Source organism: Dendrobates tinctorius, unplaced genomic scaffold (assembly GCF_039654945.1).
Source record: "Dendrobates tinctorius isolate UK_male_01 unplaced genomic scaffold, ASM3965494v1 ptg000058l, whole genome shotgun sequence".
Taxonomy (NCBI): Eukaryota; Metazoa; Chordata; class Amphibia; order Anura; family Dendrobatidae; genus Dendrobates; species Dendrobates tinctorius.
Genome location: NW_027361726.1, coordinates 17731513 through 17756814, shown reverse-complemented (window position 1 = coordinate 17756814; position 25302 = coordinate 17731513).

Below are 25302 nucleotides of genomic sequence, written 5' to 3'. Positions count from 1 at the left end.
CTGTAATAGACCACACTATCGGACACTAGTACAGTGGAATGATATGCACCGTGGCCTGTAGCTAGCCACTAACTGGTGCTGACTCCATCTCTAGTTCCCTATCCACACATGTAATATCCAAGGGAAGGGAATCTTAATGAGTAGAGTTGAGCGAAACGGGTCGAAAAAATTCAAAAGTCGCCGACTTTTGGCAAAGTCGGGTTTCATGAAACGAAACCCGACCCTAGGATGAGGTCGGCCACGAGGTCGGCGACTTACGCGCCAAAGTCGCGTTTCAAAAGTTTGTTTTGCGCTCTTTTTCAGCCAATCAGGATCCACGGACACTGTGGGCAACGTGATGACATAGGCACGGGTCACCACCATCTTTCAGAAGGGCATGCAAGTGATTGGCTTGCTCTGGTGGGTGTCACAGGGGGTATAAAAGGGCGTGCACGCCGACCGCCATCTTACTTCTGCCGATCTTAGTATAGGGAGAGGTTGCTGCTGATTCTGTAGGGAGAGCGTTAGGCAGGGAAGAAGACAAAAAAACTGCTTCTGCTGCTAGCGATTTGGCCTGCACAACACACCAGTCACTGTGTGTGCAGTGCAAGGGGAGGCTATATAGTGGTGTATCAGTGGTGTTGGTTGTTGGGCTGCCTTCTAAGGCTTCCTGACATTCCTGCATTGCTGTTTACCCACTGCTCCGCAAACTGCTTTTTTAAAAGCAATCCCAATTTTTTTTTTTTGTCCTGCTGAGAAGAAAAAAACTGCTTCTGCTGCTAGCAATTTGGCCTGCACAACACACCAGTCACTGTGTGTGCAGTGCAAGGGGAGGCTATATAGTGGTGTATCAGTGGTGTTGGTTGTTGGGCTGCCTTCTAAGGCTTCCTGACATTCCTGCATTGCTGTTTACCCACTGCTCCGCAAACTGCTTTTTTAAAAGCAATCCAATCTCCCTTATCCTCTAGTCACTTTGGTCACAGCTGTGCCATCGAGCCTGTCACATAGCGCTCAGATATCAGTGGGCCTCACACAATCCAAAAGTGTCCAGTGTCCAAAAGTGTGTGCAGAGATTCAAAATCTCCCTTATCCTCTAGTCACTTTGGTCACAGCTGTGCCATCGAGCCTGTCACATAGCGCTCAGATATCAGTGGGCCTCACACAATCCAAAAGTGTCCAGTGTCCAAAAGTGTGTGCAGAGATTCAAAATCTCCCTTATCCTCTAGTCACTTTGGTCACAGCTGTGCCATCGAGCCTGTCACATAGCGCTCAGATATCAGTGGGCCTCACACAATCAAAAAGTGTCCAGTGTCCAAAAGTGTGTGCAGAGATTCAAAATTTCCCTTATCCTCTAGTCACTTTGGTCACAGCTGTGCCATCGAGTCTGTGACATAGCGCTCAGATATCAGTGGGCCTCACACAATCCAAAAGTGTCCAGTGTCCAAAAGTGTGTGCAGAGATTCAAAATCTCCCTTATCCTCTAGTCACTTTGGTCACAGCTGTGCCATCGAGCCTGTCACATAGCGCTCAGATATCAGTGGGCCTCACACAATCCAAAAGTGTCCAGTGTCCAAAAGTGTGTGCAGAGATTCAAAATCTCCCTTATCCTCTAGTCACTTTGGTCACAGCTGTGCCATCGAGCCTGTCACATAGCGCTCAGATATCAGTGGGCCTCACACAATCCAAAAGTGTCCAGTGTCCAAAAGTGTGTGCAGAGATTCAAAATCTCCCTTATCCTCTAGTCACTTTGGTCACAGCTGTGCCATCGAGCCTGTCACATAGCGCTCAGATATCAGTGGGCCTCACACAATCCAAAAGTGTCCAGTGTCCAAAAGTGTGTGCAGAGATTCAAAATCTCCCTTATCCTCTAGTCACTTTGGTCACAGCTGTGCCATCGAGCCTGTGACATAGCGCTCAGATATCAGTGGGCCTCACACAATCCAAAAGTGTCCAGTGTCCAAAAGTGTGTGCAGAGATTCAAAATCTCCCTTATCCTCTAGTCACTTTGGTCACAGCTGTGCCATCGAGCCTGTCACATAGCGCTCAGATATCAGTGGGCCTCACACAATCCAAAAGTGTCCAGTGTCCACAAGTGTCTGCAGAAATTCAAAATCTCCCCTGTCCTATAGACACCTTGTACCTTGTTTTACATTACTATATAGTTTTTTGGATTTTGTCTACATTTCTACCAAAAATGAGGAAGGCTGGTGGAAGAGGCTGTGGAATTGGGCGGGGGTTGGCAGCTGGTAATGATGGTGTTGGTGGTGGATCTGATGGTAGTGGCAAGAGCAAAATAGGACCGAATGCAGGAGGTGCTGACCCTGCGTCATCGTCTGGCTACATAAGGCCTCGAACGCTTAGTTTTCTAGGAGTTGGCAAACCGCTTTTAAAGCCAGAGCATCAGGAAAAAGTTTTGCCTTACATTGCTGACTCAGCCTCCAGCTCTATCGCCTCCTCTTCTTCAGTTGTAAAAAGTAAAAGCACTGAGTCGTCATTGGAGGCTCATGTTCATGAACCACACCTTTCCTTGTGTCCTTCACCCCAACCAAGATTGAAGGATGACGCAGGCCATACTACTGATTACTCCATGGAGCTGTTTTCACATACCATGCCTGGATTATCAAGTGAAATGGTGAATTACCCAGGCCAAGATGAATCTGACATGGAGTGCACTGATGCACAGCCGCTGATGGATGATTCTGCTGGTACATTCACTCAGAGCACTACATTGTCCTCGCAGTGTACAGAGCCAGATTCTGACCCTGATGAGACTCAGGTGCCCATTCCCGCACACTATACCACCATACACGGTGACACAGAGGAAGGTGCACATGACATAGAAGAGGAGGTGATGGATGACCCAGTTGTTGACCCAGATTGGCATCCATTGGGGGAAGAGGGTGCTGCTTCCAATAGCTCAGATGAGGAGCATCCACAGCAGACATCGACATCGCAACAGCTGTTATCTGGCAGGCCCGGAGCACTCCAAAGACAGGTTCCAAACATCAAAAGAGTTGCTGGACAGCTTGTCCAGAGGGTCAAAAGATCACAGCGTGCTAGGCCGCAAAATGTCTACCAAAGTAGGAAGAGTGCAGTGTGGCACTTTTTTGACCAAAATCCTCATGATCAGGCCAAGGTTATCTGTAAGAAGTGCGCAAAGACCTTTAGCCGAGGGAAAAATCTGAAAAATTTGAATACCAGTTGCATGCTTAGACATTTAACCAGCATGCACTTGCAAGCGTGGACACAACACCAAACCTCAAGTGCCACATGTGCAACTGATCACAACGAAGGTAGTCAGCAATGCTACATTGTTTCCCCCACTGTAAGCCCACCGGTTAGCACAGCAGCAAATGTTGAGGTGTCGTTGCAAGACCACAGCAGTCAGGGAATCCCACTGTTATATCAACGAAAGACTGATTCTAGGCCATCAGAAAGAACACCAACTCCATCACCATCATCAACCCTCTCTCAGTCCGCCCTGTCCACCGCTACTTCCACCATATGCAGCTCTCAAGTCCAGCTCACCCTCCCAGACACTATGAGTAGGTCAAGAAAGTACTCAATCTCTCATCCGCGTACACTGGGTTTGAACGCCCACATTGCCAAACTAATCTCGTTTGAGATGATGCCCTTTCGGTTGGTGGAAAGCACAGCTTTCCGCGAACTCATGGCCTATGCAGTACCACGCTATGACCTACCCAGTCGCCACTTCTTCTCTCGCAAAGCCATCCCAGCCCTCCACCATCATGTGAAAGACCGCATTGTCCATGCACTCAAGCAGTCAGTGAGCGGAAAGGTGCACCTCACAACAGATGCATGGTCCAGTCGGCATGGCCAGGGCCGTTACGTGTCCATCACTGCGCACTGGGTTAATGTGGTGGATGCAGGGTCCACAGGGGACAGCGGTGGTGGGACAGTGCTGCCTAGCCCACGGTATAGGAAACAGTTGGCTGTAGGCGTTCGACCCTCCTCCTCCTCTTCCTCCTCCTCCAGAAGCGAAAGCTCGTCCACAGAGCACAGTCGTACGAGCACTCCATCTGCAGCTGCCACTGTTGCACACGATGTGTCCCCCTATCGAGCAGCTAGTGGAAAGCGTCAGCAGGCTGTGTTGCAGATGATGTGTTTGGGCGACAGACACACCGCCGAGGTGCTGGCCGAGTACTTGAAGCGACAAACTGAGTCATGGCTGGGCAGTGTACATCTTGAGGCAGGCAAGGTAGTTAGTGATAACGGCCGTAATTTTGTGGCAGCCATAGCCCTTTCAAAACTCAGCCACATACCTTGCTTGGCTCACACCTTGAACCTGGTGGTGCAGTGCTTCCTCAAAAATTATCCAGAGTTAACAGCCCAGCTCCAGAAGGTGCGAAGACTGTGCGCGCACATCCGCCGGTCGCCTGTACACTCCGTTCGTATGCAGAAGCTGCAGCGATTGCTCCACCTTCCCAACCACCGCCTCATTATCGACATTGCAACAAGGTGGAACTCCACCCTGCACATGGTGGAGCGGCTGTGCGAGCAGAGGCAGGCCATAATGCATTTGTGGGAGGATACACGGCCAAGCACTTTGAGAGCAGACATGGAGTTGACAGGTGTGCAGTGGTCGAAGCTGAAAGACCTTTGTAAAGTCCTTCAGTGTTTTGAGGAATGCACACGGCTGGTAAGCGCAGACGACGCCATCCTAAGCATGAGCATCCCACTTATGCGTCTGCTCATGCAAACTTTGACGCACCTTAAGGAGCAGGCGTCTGCAGCCAATGTTGATGAGGAGGAAGAGGAGGAGGGAATCCTTGATGACATTCAGCCATTGTCTGCTCAGGGACCTCTCCTGGACGAGGTGGAGGAAGAAGAGGAGGAGGAGGATGATGATGGGGATGATTACTTAGGGGAGGAGTATGCATCTCGTGGGTCAAGTGAAAATGTTGGCGTGGCAAGGTCTGGTACAGGGTTTGTGCGTGACTGGAGGGATGTGGATTTGCCAGAAAGTGCTCCTCCACCCAGCACTCGCAGTGCATCATTGACACCGGGAACATTGGCCCACATGTCAGATTATGCCTTGCGGATCCTAAAAAGGGACCCCCGCATTGCCAAAATGATGAACGATGACGATTACTGGTTGGCCAGCATCCTGGATCCACGCTATAAAGGCAAATTACAAAACATCATGCCACAGTAGAACCTTGACCTAATATTGGCTAATAAACAAGCAACTCTGGTAAATCGGTTGCTTGAGGCATTCCCAGCACACAGCAGCGGTGATGGTTCTCACACGAGCCGTACGGGCCGGGGGCAGCTTGGCAGAGGTGTTCGTGGTGCACACAGCAGAAGTGGCGTTGGAGACAGGGGTTTCATGACAATGTTGTGGGCTGATTTTTCAAATACCGCTCACACAACTGGTAATACTGCATCGATGGAAAGTGACAGGAGACAGCAGTTGTCAACTATGGTTACAAACTACTTTTCCTCCCATATCGATGTTCTCCCACACAGGTCAATCCCCTTTGACTATTGGGCCGCTAAACTGGACACCAGGCCTGAATTGGCCCAATATGCCTTACAGGAGCTCGCTTGCCCAGCTGCAAGTGTGCTATCGGAAAGAGTCTTCAGTGCAGCTGGATCAATCCTGACAGAAAAAAGGACCCGTCTGTCAACCCAAAATGTGGATGATCTAACCTTCATTAAAATGAACCACGCATGGGTTTCCAAGGATTTTGTCCCACCTTCCCCTGATGACACATAGGGTGACAGAAAAATGGCTTGCTTTGGTCCACCTCTTCCTGGTACTTCACCTATTTCGCCTTTTGCATCAGCTGAATGTCCAACATCAAGATATGCCACTTTCTAAAACTCCCTAACTGTGCTGCCTCCCCCCCATGGCCGGGGTCACCACCTAGCGCACGACACCGTGCGAGTGCCGTTGCCCTGGACAGGTGGGTAGGCCGACTCTTGGGCGCGGGCACTGGCACAGGGTCCCTCATAGTGCAATCAAGTGTCTCTGACGGTGGTGGTGCACACCCGCCGTCAGACACACCGCTGTACTATGAGGGGCCCAGTGCCAGTACCGACGCCCACGAGTGGGCCCCCCTTGCTTGGGCAGGGCCCCAGCATTTGCAATCTTTACCTCTCCCTGCTCCTCCGCTGTGTAATCTGGGCCTTCAAATCCATACTGTGCCTGACACCGTCTGAGCCTGCCTCCTGATGTATAGACATATATTTTGAATGTGTACGCTATCCATACATGTTATCCGGGGAAAAGAGACCCTTTCTAACCTTTGTGCAATCACGTGCAATCCATACTGGGCCTAACACCGTCTGAGCCTGCCTCCTGAGACATATATTTTGAATGTGTACGCTATCCATACATGTTATCCGGGGAAAAGGGACCCTTTCTAACCTTTGTGCAATCACGTGCAATCCATACTGGGCCTAACACCGTCTGAGCCTGCCTCCTGAGACATATATTTTGAATGTGTACGCTATCCATACATGTTATCTGGGGATACGGTACCCTTTCTAACCTTTGTGCAATCACGTGCAATCCATACTGGGCCTAACACCGTCTGAGCCTGCCTCCTGAGACATATATTTTGAATGTGTACGCTATCCATACATGTTATCTGGGGATACGGTACCCTTTCTAACCTTTGTGCAATCACGTGCAATCCATACTGGGCCTAACACCGTCTGAGCCTGCCTCCTGAGACATATATTTTGAATGTGTACGCTATCCATACATGTTATCTGGGGATACGGTACCCTTTCTAACCTTTGAGCAATCACGTGCAATCCATACTGGGCCTAACACCGTCTGAGCCTGCCTCCTGAGACATATATTTTGAATGTGTACGCTATCCATGCATGTTATCTGGGGATACGGTACCCTTTCTAACCTTTGTGCAATCACGTGCAATCCATACTGGGCCTAACACCGTCTGAGCCTGCCTCCTGAGACATATATTTTGAATGTGTACGCTATCCATACATGTTATCTGGGGATACGGTACCCTTTCTAACCTTTGTGCAATCACGTGCAATCCATACTGGGCCTAACACCGTCTGAGCCTGCCTCCTGAGACATATATTTTGAATGTGTACACTATCCGTACATGTTATCTGGGGATACGGTACCCTTTCTCACCTTTGTGCAATCACGTGCAATCCATACTGGGCCTAACACCGTCTGAGAATGATAGATGGGGCCCACCATACACTGGAACATTCCAAAGGTGGACATCAGACACTGGAGCAGCATTTACAGGGCCCATTATGCACTAGAGCATTAGAAATGGGGCCCATTATGTTTGGAGCATTATTTGGGCCCATAAGACAGTAGAGCTTCATCCATGGGGACCAACATATACTGTAGCATTATGTGGAGCTCATCATATACTGTTTCAAACATTATATGGGACCAATGATTCTGTATGGAGAAATAGATGGGCCTCGTCATGAGATGTAAAAAGTGAGGTATTTTTCATTGTACTATACCGCTATTTCTCTGCCGTATCGGAGCATGATGAGTTGTGGTATGTGTTAAAGGGGCGCTCTTTCGCCCAGGGCACATGAAAACCTGGAGCCAGCCCTCCCCCCCACAGTCTGTAGCCAAATAACCCCCATTTTTCAGTGCGTAACTTGTATTATGAAGTTAATTAAGGTTGACAAGCTTAAGTAAGAAGAATTGATGCTTTTGGCATTCAAATGGGCACTGTTGGTGTGTTTCCTGTCCTCCTCTCACTGCCGACTTTTATTCCCCATTGACTTACATTGGGTTTCGTGTTTCGGGACGACCCCGACTTTTCCCTATAATCGGACGATCTTGCTCGACCCGACTTTTGGAAAAGTCGGGTTTCACGAAACGAAACGCGACCCTAAAAAACCAAAAGTCGCTCAACTCTATTAATGAGTCATTCACCAGGTTCATGCATCTGTCATCATTAACACATGTAGCAACTAGAGTCTATACTAGCGCATGGCCGAGCAGCCATGTGAACCTTTTATAGCTGAGACCTTCCTGAAGCTTCCAGATCCCTGTGATGGACCAATCAGATCTGGAGAAGGACCTGTGCATGTGACTCCCAATCTCCAATGGGAGATCATCCCATGAGCATGCTCAGTGGAGCGATGGAAGGACTTAGCCTCTGGAGTGGCTTGCTGCTGAGCAGCCTGCTTTGCTATTGCTGTCCTAGAGGTCAGAGACTGCTGAGCAGGCTCCTCTGCGGCCGAAGGTGAATGGGAGACCATCGAATGCAAGGCTCTGGATTCCTACTGTGAAGTGGCAGGAACCTGACGCCTAACATTACCCCCCTCCTAGGGCCCCCTCCCCTCTGAGCCTCGCTACGCTCAAATGCCGCGATAAGGAGCGGAGCGTGGATGTTCTCCACAGGTTCCCAGGTCCGAGCCTCTGGACCATAACCCTTCCAGTCCACCAAATAAAACTTTTAGCCGCGCACTACCCTGCGTCCCACAATGGCGTTGACCTCAAACTCGTCCGAAGACAAGTCTGATGTCCCGGCAGATGACTTGGAGAACCAGGACATGTGAACAGGTTTAAGAAGGGAGCCATGGAAGGTGTGAGAGATGGCCAAGTGTGGTGGAAGAGCCAAATGATAGACCACAGAGCTGATCCGCTCGAGGACTTTGAAGGGACCAATGTAGCGAGAAGGAAACTTGGTGGACTTGGCCCGCAGCCTGATATTTCGGGCAGAGAGCCACACCAAGTCGCCAGGGGCAAAAGTCAGAGCGGGATGCCGATGCGTGTCAGCGGACGCCTTCCTTGTCTCCTTAGAGGCTCGAATGGCATCCTGAGTGCGGTCCCAAATGTCGCGAGCCTCCACTGCCCAGTCTGCCACCCTGGAATCAGTGGAAGACACTGGCATCGGGACGGGGACGCGCGGATGCTGGCCGTAATTAAGGAGAAACCGAGTTTGACTAGTGGAATCAGTCACTGCATTATTCAGAGCAAACCCTACCCACGGTAGTAAGGATGCCCAATCATCTTGCCTGGCTGAGACAAAATGTGCCAGGTATGTGACCAGAGTTTGGTTAGCTCTCTCAACCAACCCGTTTGTCTCAGGGTGATGGTAGGAGGACAAATTTAACTCAATACTGAGTAGACTGCAGAGCTCCCTCCAAAACCGAGATGCAAATTGGGGACCTCGATCACTAACTATCTTGTCCGGCATACCGTGCAAACGAAATACGTGCTTTATGAACAGTGCGGCAAGATCACGACCCGGGCAGAAGGCAGCCGCGCGAGTGGCACCAGATGCACCATTTTAGAAAAATGATCGGTGACCACCCAGATGACCGTGCTGCCACTGGATTTGGGCAGGCCGACCACAAAATCCATGCCAACCATCTCCCAGGGTTTGTCTGCCACCAGGAAGGGGTACAATAACACAGCCGGCCTCTGCCTAGAGGACCTGTTCCGAGCACAAGAGACGCATGCCTGAATGTATTCTCTTGTGTCTCGAGCCATGTGCGGCCACCAATAAGTCCTTGCCAGGAGTTCCATGGTCCACTTATTACCAAAGTGACCACCCACCCTGGACACGTGCACCCACGCGAGAACCTCTGGCCGCTGGCGGGGAGGAGCAAAGGTCATGCCTGGCGGCACTGTTTCGAGAGCGACCGGAGCCACGGTCCTCAGGCTTTCAGAGGCGATGCTTAGCTGAGGCTCAGCCTCCTCCTCCTCCGCTGACACCACCGAGCAAGAGAGAGCATCAGCCCGGATGTTCTTCTCCCTGGACAGATAGTGCAAGGTGAAGCGGGAGAAGAAGAGCGACCACCTAGCTTGGCGAGAGTTCAAGCGTTGGGCCGTTTGTAAATAAACCAGGTATTTATGGTTGGTGTACACCTGAAAGGAGAATCGGGCTCCCTCCAGGAGATGTCTCCACTCGGAAAAGGCCAACTTCATTGCCAGCAGCTCCCTGTCCCCGATGGAGTAGTTTCTCTCCACCGGTGAGAAGGTCTTTGAGAAGAAGAAGCAGAGATGCTTCTGACCTTGAGCATCCTTCTGAAAAAGGACTGCTCCTGCACCGACGGACGAGGCATCCACCTCTAGGATAAAAGATTTATCCACATCGGGACGGTGGAGGATAGGAGCGCCAGCAAAATGGGTCTTAAGAGACGAGAAGGCTGTGGAGACCTGTTCTGACCAAACCTTGGAATTGGCTCCCTTTTTGGTGAGGGTGACCAAAGGAGCTACCAGTGTGGAGAAGTGGGGAATGAACTGACGGTAATAATTAATGAATCCCAAGAAGCGCTGCACCGCTTTCAGAGAGTGGTGCTCCTGCCATTCCATTACCGCCTGTAGTTTGGCAGGCTCCATAGCCAATCCCTGGGCCGAGATGATACAGCCTAGGAAAGTTAAAGACTCCTGCTCAAACTGACACTTCAACTTGGCGAGGAGAGAATTCACCCGCAAGCGGTCAAAGACCAGAGAGGCCAAATCTGAAGAGAAGATGAGGATGTCATCCAGATAGACCACCACCGAGGTGGAGAGCATATCGTGAAAGACATCATTACGAAGTCCTGGAAGACAGCTGGGGCGTCACAGAGACTGAAGGGCATGACCAGGTACTCATAATGGCCATCCCTGGTATTAAAGGCTGTCTTCCACTCGTCCCCTTCGCGTATGCAGATCAGGTTGTAAGCCCCTCGTAGGTCTAGCTTAGTGAAGACCTGGGCCCAATGCAAACTGTCGAACAATTCAAAGATCAGGGGAAGAGGATATTTGTTTTTCTTCTGTACGAAGAAGAATCCCGCCCCCGCTGGTGACACCGACTTCCTAATAAACCCCCTTGCCAGGTTCTCACGGATGTACTGGGACATGGCCTCTGTCTCCGGAAGGGACAGAGGATATACGCGACCTCGAGGAGGTTCGGCGCCTGGCAAGAGGTCTATAGGACAGTGGTAGGGGCGATGAGGCGGATGGGTCTCAGCGGACTTTTTTGAGAACACATCCGCGTATTGCTGGTAGTGACGTGGGAGTGTGGAGAGATTCGCGAGTACCTCGGTGGAGGCTATCTGAACGCGGTCCTTCACACACCTATCCTCACAGGGCTTGCTCCAACCCAGTATCCTTCCCGAGGACCACTCTATATAGGGAGAGTGGCAACGCAACCAGGGAACTCCTAGGAGAACCTGGTCGATGCCCTTGGGAGTGACACTGTTTCGTGATGGGACAGAGGCAGTGAGAGTCTTAATGAGCAGTCTGATGGGTGATTTGCAAGGGTAATGTCGAACCGTTCACCACCCTGATGGTGACCGGCTGAGGTAGCATAACCAAGGGGACTGCGTGCTGGAGGGCAAAGCCTGAGGACATAAAATTACCCTCCGCTCCAGAATCTACGCAAACCTCCATCGCCAGAGGGGAGGAGCTGAACGCCAACACCCCCTTGAAGGTTAGCTTGGAGGAAAATGGTGTGGTACAGTATCTCGTGACCCTCTTGCTGTTGCCACTAGACGCGGGCGTTTCTCTGAACGCTGTGGGCACCTATTAGCAAGGTGACCAGACTGTCGGCAGTGAGCGTGAGCTATGGAGGTTCAATCTGGGTGGAACTTAGAGCCCGTGTGAGTCACCTCCCTAACTGCCGACGACTCAGACACTCGATCGGGAGACTCCAAAGGTTAGAAGAAAGTTGGAGCCAACCTAAACCTCTGTCTGGACTGGGAGCACTCCAACCCTCGCTCTAAGAAGCGGAGATTAATACGGTTGGAGATGGTAATGATTTCCTCCAGAGTGCCGGGAACCTCCCGAGTGGTCAGAACGTCCTTAGCATGGTCAGCCAAACCCCTCCAAAAAATTGGTATTAGAGTATTGTCTGACCATTCCAGCTCGGATGCCAGTGTCCGAAACCGAATGGCATACTGATTGACCAGGAATGAACCCTGTGTCAAGGCCAACAGCTAGAGCGCAGTATCGTGTGTGACCCGTGGTCCCAGAAAGATCTGTTTCAGAGAGGCTAGGAACTGCGAGGCTCCCTGAACCACAGGGTCACCACGCTCCCACAGTGGGGTGGTCCACTCCAGAGCAATGCCACCCAGAAGGGACACGATGAATCCGATCTTAGCCCGCTCAGAGGGAAATCGCGCGGCCAGCAGCTCAAGCTGAATAGCACACTGGCTCACGAATCCTCTGCAGGAGGCACTATCGCTCGAGAACTTCTCGGGCAGCAGGAGGTGGGATAACATCGGTGCAGGGATGGACGTGGGAACACGGGAGACAGCCTCAGCGGCTGCCTGACCAGCGGCCACAGTAACATTCGCAGCTGAGGTTGAACGCTCGAGAGCCGCCAACCTGCCCCCCAGCTGCCGAATGTGCTGCAGTAGCTGCTGCTTATCCTCCATTACTAGCCAGACCCTGGCGCTAGTATAATGTTAGGGCTGGCAGAACGCACCAAATTATAAAATAATAGTAGGTGTGTTCGCCACCCGGGGTCCACCATGCAGAGGTGTTACGCTGCTGCTAAGTAATGGCAGACGCTCAATATGGCGGTATAACACACGTGGGTGGAACGTCACCCAGTGTGCGCTGGGTGGACTCTGTTACATCACAGAGTCGCCGAACTGCTAAACACAAATGCCGAGCCTGTTCAAGCTCACAGAGCTCAGCAAGATGCACGCCCGGTATATAGTCACAGGACTCTGGCCCCAGGACACAGGATCAGCGTCCCTCTAGACCTACCGTGCGGGCGGCGGCACAAACGCGAACGCCAATAACTGCTGAAGACTGCAGCGAGGCGACAGACACTGCTGTGGTACGATAATGCCCTGTAATAGACCACACTATCGGATTCTAGTACAGTGGAATGATATGCACTGTGGCCTGTAGCGAGCCACTAACTGGCGCTGACTCTATCTCTAATTCCCTATCAACACACGTAATATCCAAGGGAAGGGAATCTTAATGAGTCATTCACCAGGTTCATGCATCCGTCATCATTCACGCATGTAGCAACTAGAGTCTATACGAGCGGCCATGCGAACATTTTATAGCCGAGACCTTCCGAAAGCATCCAGATCCCTGTGATGGACCAATCAGATCTGGAGAAGGACCTGTGCATGTGACTCCCGATCTCCAATGGGAGATCATCCCATCAGTATGCTCAGTGGAGCGACGGAAGGACTTAGCCTCTGGAGTGGCTTGCTGCTGAGCAGCCTGAAGTTGCTATTGCTGGCCCAGAGGTGGCAGCAGCAGCCAGACCCACAGAGCTGGTCTGAGTAGAGCGTCGGGAACGACGAGACTGCTGAGCAGGCTCCTCTGCGGCCGAAGGAGAATGGGAGACCATCGTATGCATAGCTCTGGATTGCATTCGACACCTAACACCCTATGTACAAGAGTATAACTACTATAATACTGCCCCCTATGTATAAGACTATAATTACTATAATACTGCCCCCATGTACAAGAATACAACTACTATAATACTGCTCATATGTACAAGAATATAACTGCTATAATTCTGCTCCATATGTACAAAAATATAACTACTATAATACAGCCCCTGTGTACAATAATATAGCTACTATTATACTTCTCCTATGTACAATAATATAACTACTATAATACTGCCTCTATGTACAAGATTACAACTGCTATAATACTAATCATATGTACAAGAATATAACTACTACAAAACTTCCACATGAACAAGAATATCACTACTATCATACTGCTCCTATGTAGAATAATAATCTTTATTTATATAGCGCCAACATATTCCGCAGCGCTTTACAGTTTAACAGTTTCAAAACACAAGTCATAAGTAACAACGCTAACAATTCAATAATTAAAGCAAAATAAGACGAAATAAGACCACCCTGCTTGTGAGAGCTTACAATCTACAATGAGGTGGGGGAGATACAAAGTACAGGTGTGTATTTACAATGGTGTATTTACAATGAAGGTCCAGCCATCTTGCGGGAGTGAAGGATGGATGGAGATAGTGAATGGGCTACACACGCACACTTACACAGAGAATGACTTTGATTAGTGAATGTGATAGGCCGCTCTGAACAGGTGTGTTTTGAGGGAGCGCCTAAAACTATGCAAATTGTGGATAGTCCTGATTTCTTGGGGTAGAGCAAGAAGAGCAAGTTATGTAGAAGAATATAACTACTATAATACTACTCTTATGTACAAAAATATCATTACTATAATACTGCTCCCTATGTACAAGTATATAACTGCTATAATACTGTCCCTCTGTATAAGAATATAACTACTATAATACTGCTCCTATGTACAAGAATACTGTATAACTACTATAATACTACCCCATGTACAAGAATATAACTACTATAATACCGTTCCCTGTATATACAAGAATATAACTACTATAATGCTGCTCCTTATGTATAAGAATATAACTACTATAATACTGCCCCTATGTACAAGAATATAATGGCTATAATTCTGCCCCTAATGTACAAGAATATAACTGCTATAATACTGCCCTTATGTAAAAGATTATAACTACTATAAGCACTATTTGGTTCGGCTTTTGAATTTGTTAGGATAAAACTTGCAATGACGTAATACCACTGTTAATTTTCCGCTTCATTTATAGTATTCGTCAACGTATATATTGTTTCCTTTATAATTTTATCATGGGACCCAAAGCAGCTTCCCCTGATTCCCCCACTAATGAGTGGGGCCGCTGTGATACTGGCAGGTATAAATTGACTATTCACCAGGGATTAGGTGGTGCAGGATTTTCACAATCTCTTTGTAAAGCCCTCGAAAACTTGATCCAGATCATATATTTGTAGCTGAACATTGCATTTACTTGATTTATTGAAAACCAAGGTGAAAAGTTCTAGATGTTACTAAATAAGAAATCTCATCCTGGCAATGATGAAGAGTAAAGAGGGGCTTCAAACAACCTCATGATAATCCTGAGATAACAGCTCCAAGGCTCTAATCCCAGAAGAGCCAAGAGATCTCTCACCGACATTCTCAGATTTTCCTGTACTCATCTGATCTGCTCTACACTTCCCTGTCCTTATATATTATACCAAGATATTGGTGATATGTCAAAAATATCATTTCATATGTCATTCTTAACTCCACAGGGCACTGAAGTAAGGTGCAGACAATTTACTACCAGATGCACACATGAGAATAACTTTGGTGTACCTTTTAGCTTGTACATACATAGAAGAATAATAGTAGTATTCTTCTACATATGGGGCCGCATTATAGTAGTTATATTCTTGTACATAGGAGCAGTATTATAGTAGTTATATTCTTGTATGTAGGAGCAGTATTATAGTAGCTATATTCTTGTGCATAGGTCCAGTATTATAGTAGTTATATTCTTGTACATAGGGGCATTATTATAGTTGTTATATTCTTGAACATAGTGGGGAGTATTATAGTAGTTATATTCTTGTACATAGAGGGCAGTATTATAGTAGCTATATTCTTGTACATAGGAGCAGTATTATAGTAGTTATATTCTTGTATTCTTGTTTGTAGGTGACAGAATTATAGTAGTTATATTCTTGCACATAGGAGAAGTATTATAGTAGTTTTATTCTTATACATATAAGCAGTATTATAGTAGTTATTTTCTTGTACATAGGGACAGTATTATAGCAGCTAAATTCTTGTACATAGGGGCAGTATTATAGTAGCTATATTCTTGTGCATAGGAGGCAGTATTATAGTAGTTATATTCTTGTTCATAGGGGCAGTATTATAGTAGTTATATTCTTGTACATAGGGGTAGTATTACAGTAGTTATATTCTTGTACATAAGGGCAGTATTATAGTAATTATATTCTTCTACATAGGGGCAGTATTATAGTAATTACATTCTTCTACATAGGGGCGGTATTATAGTAGTTATATTCTTCTACATAGGGGTAGTATTACAGTAGCTATATTCTTGTACATAGGCGCAGTATTATAGAAGATATATTCTTCTACATAGGGGCAGTATTATAGTAGTTATATTCTTCTACATAGGGGCAGTATTATAGTAGTTATATTCTTGTACATAGGTGGCAGTATTATAGTAATTATATTCTTGTACATAGGAGCAGTATTATAGTAGGTATATTCTTGTACTTAGGGGCAGTGTTATAGTAGTTATATTCTTGTACATAGGGGTAGTATTATACTAGTTATATTCTTGTATATAGGGGCAGTATCATAGTAGTTAAATTCTTCTACATAGGAACAGCTATTTTTTTTTACATAGGAGCAGCATTATAGCTGTTATATTCTTTTACATAGCTGGCAGTATTATAGCAGTTATATTCTTGTACATAGGAGCAGTATTATAGTAGTTATATTCCTGTACATAGGGGTAGGATTAAAGTTGTTATATTCTTGTACATAAGGGCAGTATTATAGTAATTATATTCTTCCACTTAGGGGCAGTATTATAGTAGTTATATTCTTCTACATAGGGGCGGTATTATAGTAATTATATTCCTCTAGATAGGGGTAGTATTACAGTAGCTATATTCTTGTACATAGGAGCAGTATTATAGAAGATATATTCTTCTACATAGGGGCAGTATTATAGTAGTTATATTCTTGTACATAGGTGGCAGTATTATAGTAATTATATTCTTGTACATAGGAGCAGTATTATAGTAGGTATATTCTTGTACTTAGGGGCAGTGTTATAGTAGTTATATTCTTGTACATAGGGGTAGTATTATATTAGTTATATTCTTGTATATAGGGGCAGTATCATAGTAGTTAAATTCTTCTACATAGGAACAGTTATTTTTTTTACATAGGAGCAGCATTATAGCTGTTATATTCTTTTACATAGCTGGCAGTATTATAGCAGTTATATTCTTGTACATAGGAGCAGTATTATAGTAGTTATATTCCTGTACATAGGGGTAGGATTACAGTAGTTATATTCTTGTACATAAGGGCAGTATTATAGTAATTATATTCTTCCACATAGGGGCAGTATTATAGTAGTTATATTCTTCTACATAGGGGCGGTATTATAGTAATTATATTCCTCTACATAGGGGTAGTATTACAGTAGCTATATTCTTGTACATAGGAGCAGTATTATAGTAGTTATATTCTTCTACATAGGGGCAGTATTATAGTAGTTATATTCTTGTACATAGGAGCAGTATTATAGTAGTTATATTCTTGTACATAGGTGGCAGTATTATAGTAATTATATTCTTGTACATAGGAGCAGTATTATAGTAGGTATATTCTTGTACTTAGGGGCAGTGTTATAGTAGTTATATTCTTGTACATAGGGGTAGTATTATATTAGTTATATTCTTGTATATAGGGGCAGTATCATAGTAGTTAAATTCTTCTACATAGGAACAGCTATTTTTTTTTACATAGGAGCAGCATTATAGCTGTTATATTCTTTTACATAGCTGGCAGTATTATAGCAGTTATATTCTTGTACATAGGAGCAGTATTATAGTAGTTATATTCCTGTACATAGGGGTAGGATTAAAGTTGTTATATTCTTGTACATAAGGGCAGTATTATAGTAATTATATTCTTCCACTTAGGGGCAGTATTATAGTAGTTATATTCTTCTACATAGGGGCGGTATTATAGTAATTATATTCCTCTACATAGGGGTAGTATTACAGTAGCTATATTCTTGTACATAGGAGCAGTATTATAGAAGATATATTCTTCTACATAGGGGCAGTATTATAGTAGTTATATTCTTGTACATAGGTGGCAGTATTATAGTAATTATATTCTTGTACATAGGAGCAGTATTATAGTAGGTATATTCTTGTACTTAGGGGCAGTGTTATAGTAGTTATATTCTTGTACATAGGGGTAGTATTATATTAGTTATATTCTTGTATATAGGGGCAGTATCATAGTAGTTAAATTCTTCTACATAGGAACAGTTATTTTTTTTACATAGGAGCAGCATTATAGCTGTTATATTCTTTTACATAGCTGGCAGTATTATAGCAGTTATATTCTTGTACATAGGAGCAGTATTATAGTAGTTATATTCCTGTACATAGGGGTAGGATTACAGTAGTTATATTCTTGTACATAAGGGCAGTATTATAGTAATTATATTCTTCCACATAGGGGCAGTATTATAGTAGTTATATTCTTCTACATAGGGGCGGTATTATAGTAATTATATTCCTCTACATAGGGGTAGTATTACAGTAGCTATATTCTTGTACATAGGAGCAGTATTATAGTAGTTATATTCTTCTACATAGGGGCAGTATTATAGTAGTTATATTCTTGTACATAGGAGCAGTATTATAGTAGTTATATTCTTGTACTTAGGGGCAGTGTTATAGTAGTTATATTCTTGTACATAGGGGTACTATTATATTAGTTATATTTTTGTATATAGGGGCAGTATCATAGTAGTTAAATTCTACATAGGAACAGCATTATAATAGTTATTTTTTTACATAGGAGCAGTATTATATTAGCTATATTCTGTTACATAGGAGCAGCATTATAGCTGTTATATTCTTTTACATAGCTGGCAGTATTATAGCAGTTATATTCTTGTGCATAGGAGCAGTATTATGGTAGTTATATTCCTGTACATAGAGGCAGTGTTATAGTCATTATATTGTTGTTGTGATAAAACACTCCGGGGGTCGCCTTTGCTGGGGTCAAAGGTCACGTGCGTTCAGCATAAAACTCAGGCGCAGAGCTGGGATTCGGGTATAACTGACTCTGGGTCAGGTTTATTAATGGTGAAAGCAGTGCAAAAAGGAAATAAAACATAAAACAAATCCTTGCCTGTCCGGCACTAACTAAACAATGGACAACCTAACTACCAACTGGCGGGCTTCTCCCGTCCAGCCAAACCACAGTTGCAGTGGGCACTGCTTCCACTCACGTGTGTCTCTCACACAGACAGGCTCTCTGTGTTCCCAGGCTGAGACACTCACACAACCACCTTGCATCCTTTTATATCCACCTCCCATTATCCATTAGTAAGCAGGTGCGATACTGACCAGACTAGGCCACATAGGAAAGGAATCTGGGCGAGATATACCTGCCCTCATCCACTATTCCCACATGATTCTCACATATCCCCCCCCTCTGCTCAGACCACTCCGGTCGAGCAATGACACCCGCCAAACAGTGCACTCGGGACAGGGCATCTGCATTTCCCATCTGTACTCCTGGGCGGTGCTCCACCGTAAAAGTGTAGGCCTGCAGTGCAAGGAACCACCGGGTCACCCGGCTATTCCGTTCCTTGTTCAAGTGCATCCACTTGAGAGGGGCATGGTCAGTGATCAGCCTGAACTTTTGGCCCACCAGGTAATATTTGAGGGCCTCTAGAGCCCACTTAATGGCTAGGCACTCTTTTTCCACGACTGCATACCTTTGCTCGTGTTTATTCAGCTTCCTGCTGAGATAGAGGACTGGGTGTTCCACTCCGTCCCTCACTTGTGAGAGTACGGCCCCGATACCGGTATCAGAGGCATCCGTTTGTACCACAAACTCGCTGCGGAAGTCCGGAGTCACCAGTACGGGCTGAGAGCAAAGTGCCCGTTTTAGGCTATGGAAGGCTTCTTCAGCCGCTAAACTCCATTTAATCATGACGGAGTCTTTCCCTTTTGTAAGATCCGTCAGGGGGGTAGCGATGGCTGCAAAATTGGGTATGAACCGGCGATAATAGCCGGCGATCCCCAGGAAGGCTTGCACCTGCTTCTTGTTGACAGGTTGTGGCCAGTCCTGAACCGCCTGAATCTTATCAACCTGGGGTTTAACAACACCCCTCCCAATTACATACCCCAAATACCGGGCTTCTTCTAGCCCGATGTGACATTTCTTGGGGTTCGCGGTTAGACCTGCCTCCCACAGGTCGTCAATCACAGCTTGTACTTTCTGGAGATGAGTCTCCCAGTCCAAGCTGTAAATGACAATGTCATCCAAATAGGCCGAAGCGTACCGCCTATGTGGCCTCAGGACTCGATCCATCAGTCTCTGGAAGGTCGCCGGTGCTCCGTGCAGTCCAAACGGCATATACACATACTGAAATAGACCTTCTGGGGTAGCAAATGCCGTCTTTTCTCTGGCAGCCTCCGCCAGAGGGATCTGCCAATACCCCTTTGTTAGGTCTAGGGTCGTAATATACTGGGCTTTACCTAACCGATCTATTAACTCATCGACCCGGGGCATAGGGTAGGCATCAAATTTTGAGACCACATTCAGTTTCCTGAAGTCATTGCAGAACCGGATGGTGCCGTCCGGTTTAGGAATTAGCACAATCGGGCTGGACCAAGCACTGTGCGATTCCTCAATGACACCTAACTCTAACATTGCCTTCACTTCTCGGGAAACGGCGTCACGGCGCGCTTCCAGGATTCGGTAGGGCTTTACGTGAACTGTGACACCAGGTTCCGTTACAATGTCATGTTTCATTAGCGTAGTCTGCCCGGGTTTTTCTGAGAAAAACTTTTGGTTGTAAAGTAGAAACTGCCTGACCTCCGTCTTTTGCCGCTCCGAGAGAGTCTCTGCAACCCGTACCTCCTGTACGGTATGTGAGCAGACAGGACGGGCCAGCTCCGCTGACAAGGCAGACCGATCTTTCCAGGGTTTTATCAGATTTACATGATAAATCTGTTCAGGTTTCCGTTTACCTGCCTGGTATACTTTGTAGTTTACTTCACCAACTCTTTCCTTAATCTCAAAGGGGCCCTGCCACTTTGCCAGGAACTTACTGTCCACCGTGGGGACCAGGATCAACACCCTATCTCCGGGTGCAAACGTACGGATCTTGGCGCCCCTATCATAGATTCTTTTTTGGGCTCCTTGAGCCTGTATCATGTGTTCTTTGACGATAGGCATAACAGCCGCAATACGGTCCTGCATTTGTGTGACGTGATCTATCACTGTTTTAAACGGTGTGACCTGACCCTCCCAGGTTTCTTTTGCAACGTCTAACAGTCCGCGAGGACGTCGGGCGTACAATAACTCGAAAGGCGAGAATCCCGTGGAAGACTGGGGTACTTCCCTGATGGCAAAAAGAAAATACGGAAGTAAATAGTCCCAGTTCTTCCCATCCTTGTCTATCACCTTTCTCAGCATCTGCTTCAGAGTTTTATTGAACCGTTCGACCAACCCGTCTGTTTGAGGGTGATACACGGATGTGTGTAACGGTTCGATTTGTAACAATCGGCAGAGCTCCTTCATTACCCTGGACATAAAGGGGGTCCCCTGGTCGGTGAGTATCTGTTTTGTTATACCGACCCGACTAAACACATGCACCAGTTCCTTGGCAATCGTCTTGGTGGCCGTGTTACGCAAAGGGATGGCCTCCGGGTAACGAGTGGCATAATCCAAGATGACCAGGATATGTTGGTGTCCACGTGCAGACCGTGGAAGGGGCCCAACTAAATCCATCCCAATCCTCTCAAACGGGACTTCAATAATAGGTAGGGGTACCAAAGGGCTACAGAACCAGGGCTTAGGTGCAGAGGCTTGGCAGTCAGGACAAGACTCACAATATACACGAATATCGTGATGCATGCCTGGCCAAACAAATCAGTGTAATATCCTTTCGGTGGTTTTCTGGACTCCCAGGTGACCTCCCATCACATGTCCGTGGGCCAGGTCCAGCACCTGCCGCCGGTAGGGTTTTGGCACGACTAATAGTTGCACCGTATCTTCCCCCTTTTTCTCTATCTGATAGAGTAAATCATTCTCCAGAACCATGTAAGGATATGCCAGCCTAGAGCCAGGTTCTACGGGTACCCCATTTATCACTTTTACATTTGTCCTAGCCTGAGAAAGGGTAGGATCCTTTATTTGCTCGCTTTGGAAGTCATCTTTCTGAACTTCTAAATCCGGCAAACGGGGAGGTGGACGGCTGTCGGCCTCCTCCTCTTCCCCGGTCTCCTCCGTATCACCCGCCATAACTGAAAACGGGAACTGCAGGTCATTTCCCGCAGACTCTTCCCCCGAGTCTTCCGGGGAGACATCTTCCAGGGGTTCGAGACCCACACGCTCCCTGGGAGAAGAATCATGTACACTATTACCCGAGGGCATCAACTGATTCTCCCACAATTGCCAGAAGTGGGGAAAATCCCGGCCCAGGATAACATCATGCAATAACGCCGGGACGAGTCCCACTTTATGTTGCACAGACCCATAGGAAGTAGTAATGCATATGACCGTGGTGAGGTACGAACAGGTGTCTCCATGCACACACGTTACAGAAAATTTGTCTGATGGTCCAGTCGGGGCTGACACCAGACTGGCCTTCACCAGAGTCACCACACTTCCCGAGTCTAACAATGCCACCACATTTTTGCCATCAACAGTTAAATCACACAAGTGTTTTTCCACATCCTTTTGACCGGCATTCACACTCACTACCCGTGCAACCATAGACATGCGGTTTTTAGAGTCTGTGACGTCGCACTGCATGGGTTCAGTAGTGACCGGACAGTTCGCAGCGATATGTCCCATCTCTTGGCAGCGGAAACACCTAACGGGCCCCTTGCTTAGACCATAGTTCGTTACTCTCGGCCTCGCAGTGCGGGCAGTCCCGTTTTCCTCCCCCACTGTCTTAGGGATTTTTCCTTCTCCCCTACTCCCTGGAACAGTCTTACCGGTTCCCCGTGGAGATGATGAAGAACGAGGTGGGGTATCGTCGTCTCGGAGTCCTTCCGCCACGGAGTAACGTTCAACCAGATCCACCAGTTGATCTGCCGTCGTAGGATTTCCATGGCTTACCCACTTCCTCAGGGCTGGCGGTAGAGCTCTCAAGTACTTGTCCATGACGACTCTCTGTATTATCTCTGGCGCTGTCAACACCTCGGGTTGTAGCCACTTCTTCGTCACGTGGATCAGGTCGAACATCTGTGACCGCGGTGGTTTATCCGGCTGATAAGTCCATTGATGCACTCTCTGTGCACGGACAGCGGTCATCAATCCCAGCCGGGCCAAGATCTCGGCTTTCAGTTTGTCAAAGTCCTGCGCGGCTTCAGGCTCTAAGTCATAATAAGCCTTTTGGGCCTCACCGGAAAGAAACGGGGCAATCAGGCCGGCCCATCGTGCCTTCGGCCATTTTTCTCGCACCGCCGTCCGTTCAAACGTGGTCAGGTATGCCTCGACGTCATCTTCGGTCGTCATCTTCTGCCAGTACCGACTCACGTGAATCACTCTCGACTCGGCTTCCAGGTTAACCTCATGTAGGCTTGCCAGGCGCTGCGCCACCTGCTGGAGAAGCGAACGATCGGTAGCTGTCATGTCCACCAACTCCTTCAGCTGGGCCATCATCACCCGATTAGCTTCTTGCTGGACGGCGGTGGACTGTACCAGCGCTTTCACCACGTCCTCCATGCTCATGCTTGCAACGTGCTGCCCGCGTTCTCCACCACAATGTGATAAAACACTCCGGGGTCGCCTTTGCTGGGGTCAAAGGTCACGTGCGTTCAGCATAAAACTCAGGCGCAGAGCTGGGATTCGGGTATAACTGACTCTGGGTCAGGTTTATTAATGGTGAAAGCAGTGCAAAAAGGAAATAAAACATAAAACAAATCCTTGCCTGTCCGGCACTAACTAAACAATGGACAACCTAACTACCAACTGGCGGGCTTCTCCCGTCCAGCCAAACCACAGTTGCAGTGGGCACTGCTTCCACTCACGTGTGTCTCTCTCACAGACAGGCTCTCTGTGTTCCCAGGCTGAGACACTCACACAACCACCTTGCATGATTTTATATCCACCTCCCATTATCCATTAGTAAGCAGGTGCGATACTGACCAGACTAGGCCACATAGGAAAGGAATCTGGGCGAGATATACCTGCCCTCATCCACTATTCCCACATCCCACATTCCCACATTGTACATTGTACATAGAGGGCAGTGTTATAGTAGTTATATTCTTGTACATAGGGGCAGTATTATAGTAGTGAGATTCTTGTAAATAGGAGCAATATTAGAGTAGTTCTATTTTTGTCCATGGGAGAGGATAGAAGTGTGTTTATGAGCTCCCAGCATGGCGGAGGCATGGCTTCTGACCCAGGTGGAAGAGAGGGAAGCTGGGTTGATGATCCAGGGAAAGCCCCTAGCCTGGAGTGTGGCCTGCAGCATTGACTGGTGATAATGGAAAGCTGGAAATGGTGACTGGTAAGTCTTCTAAACCTGCTTGTTATGTTGCTGGTTTAAGTGCTAAAGTTACAAGTCAAAGTATTTTTAACCCCTTAGTGATGGAGCCAATTTTCAGCTTAATGACCAGGCCAATTTTTACAATTCTGACCACTATCATTTTATGAAGTTATAACTCTGGAACGCTTTAACGGATCCCACTGATTCTGTTGTGTTTGCAGATCCCTTGATGTGCCTAAACAGTGGAAGCCCCACACAAGTTACCTCATTTTGGAAACTAGACCCCCCCAAGGAGCTTATCTAGATGTGTGGTGAGCACTTTGAACCCCCAAGTGCTTCACAGAAGTTTATAACGTAGAGCCGGGAAAATAAAAAATCATTTTTTCCACAAAATGAAATTTTCATCCCTAAATTTTTACTTTCACAAGGGTAACAGGAGAAATTGGACCACAGAAGTTGTTGTGCAATTTGTCCTGAGTATGCTGATACCCCATATGTGGGGGGAAACACTGTTTGGGCAAATGGCAGAGCTTGGAAGTGAAGGAGCGCCGTTTTGGAATACAGACTTGATGGAATGGTCTGTGGGCGTCATGTTGCATTTGCAGAGCCCCTGATGTGCCTAAACAGTAGAACCCCCCCACAAGTGACCCCATTTTGGAAACTAGACCCCCCCAAGGATTTTTTTAGCCCTCAATTTTTTATTTTCCCAAGGGTAACAGGAGAAATTAGACCCCCAAAGTTGGTGTGCAATTTGTCCTGAGCATGCTGATGCCCTATATGTTGGGGTAAACCACTGTTTGGGCACACGTCGGGGCTCGGAAGGGAGGGAGCACCATTTAACTTTTTGAATGCAAAATTGGCTGGAATCAATGGTGGCGCCATGTCGCATTTGGAGACCCCCTGATGTGTCTAAACAGTGGGAACCCCTCAGTTTTAACTCCAACCTTAACCCCAACACACCCCTAACCTTAATCCCAACCCTAACCCTAATCCCAACCTTAACCCTAACCACAACCCTAACCCTAATCCCAACCCTAACCAAAACCCCAATACACCCCTATCCCTAATGCCAACCCTAACCATCATCCATAACCCTAATCCTAACTCTAATTCCAACCCTAACCCTAATTCCAACCCTGTCTCTAATTCCAACCCTATCTCTAATTCCAACCCTAACCCTAATTCCAACCCTAACCTTAACTTTAGCCCAACTCACTTTAGCCTAACTCTAACCCTAATG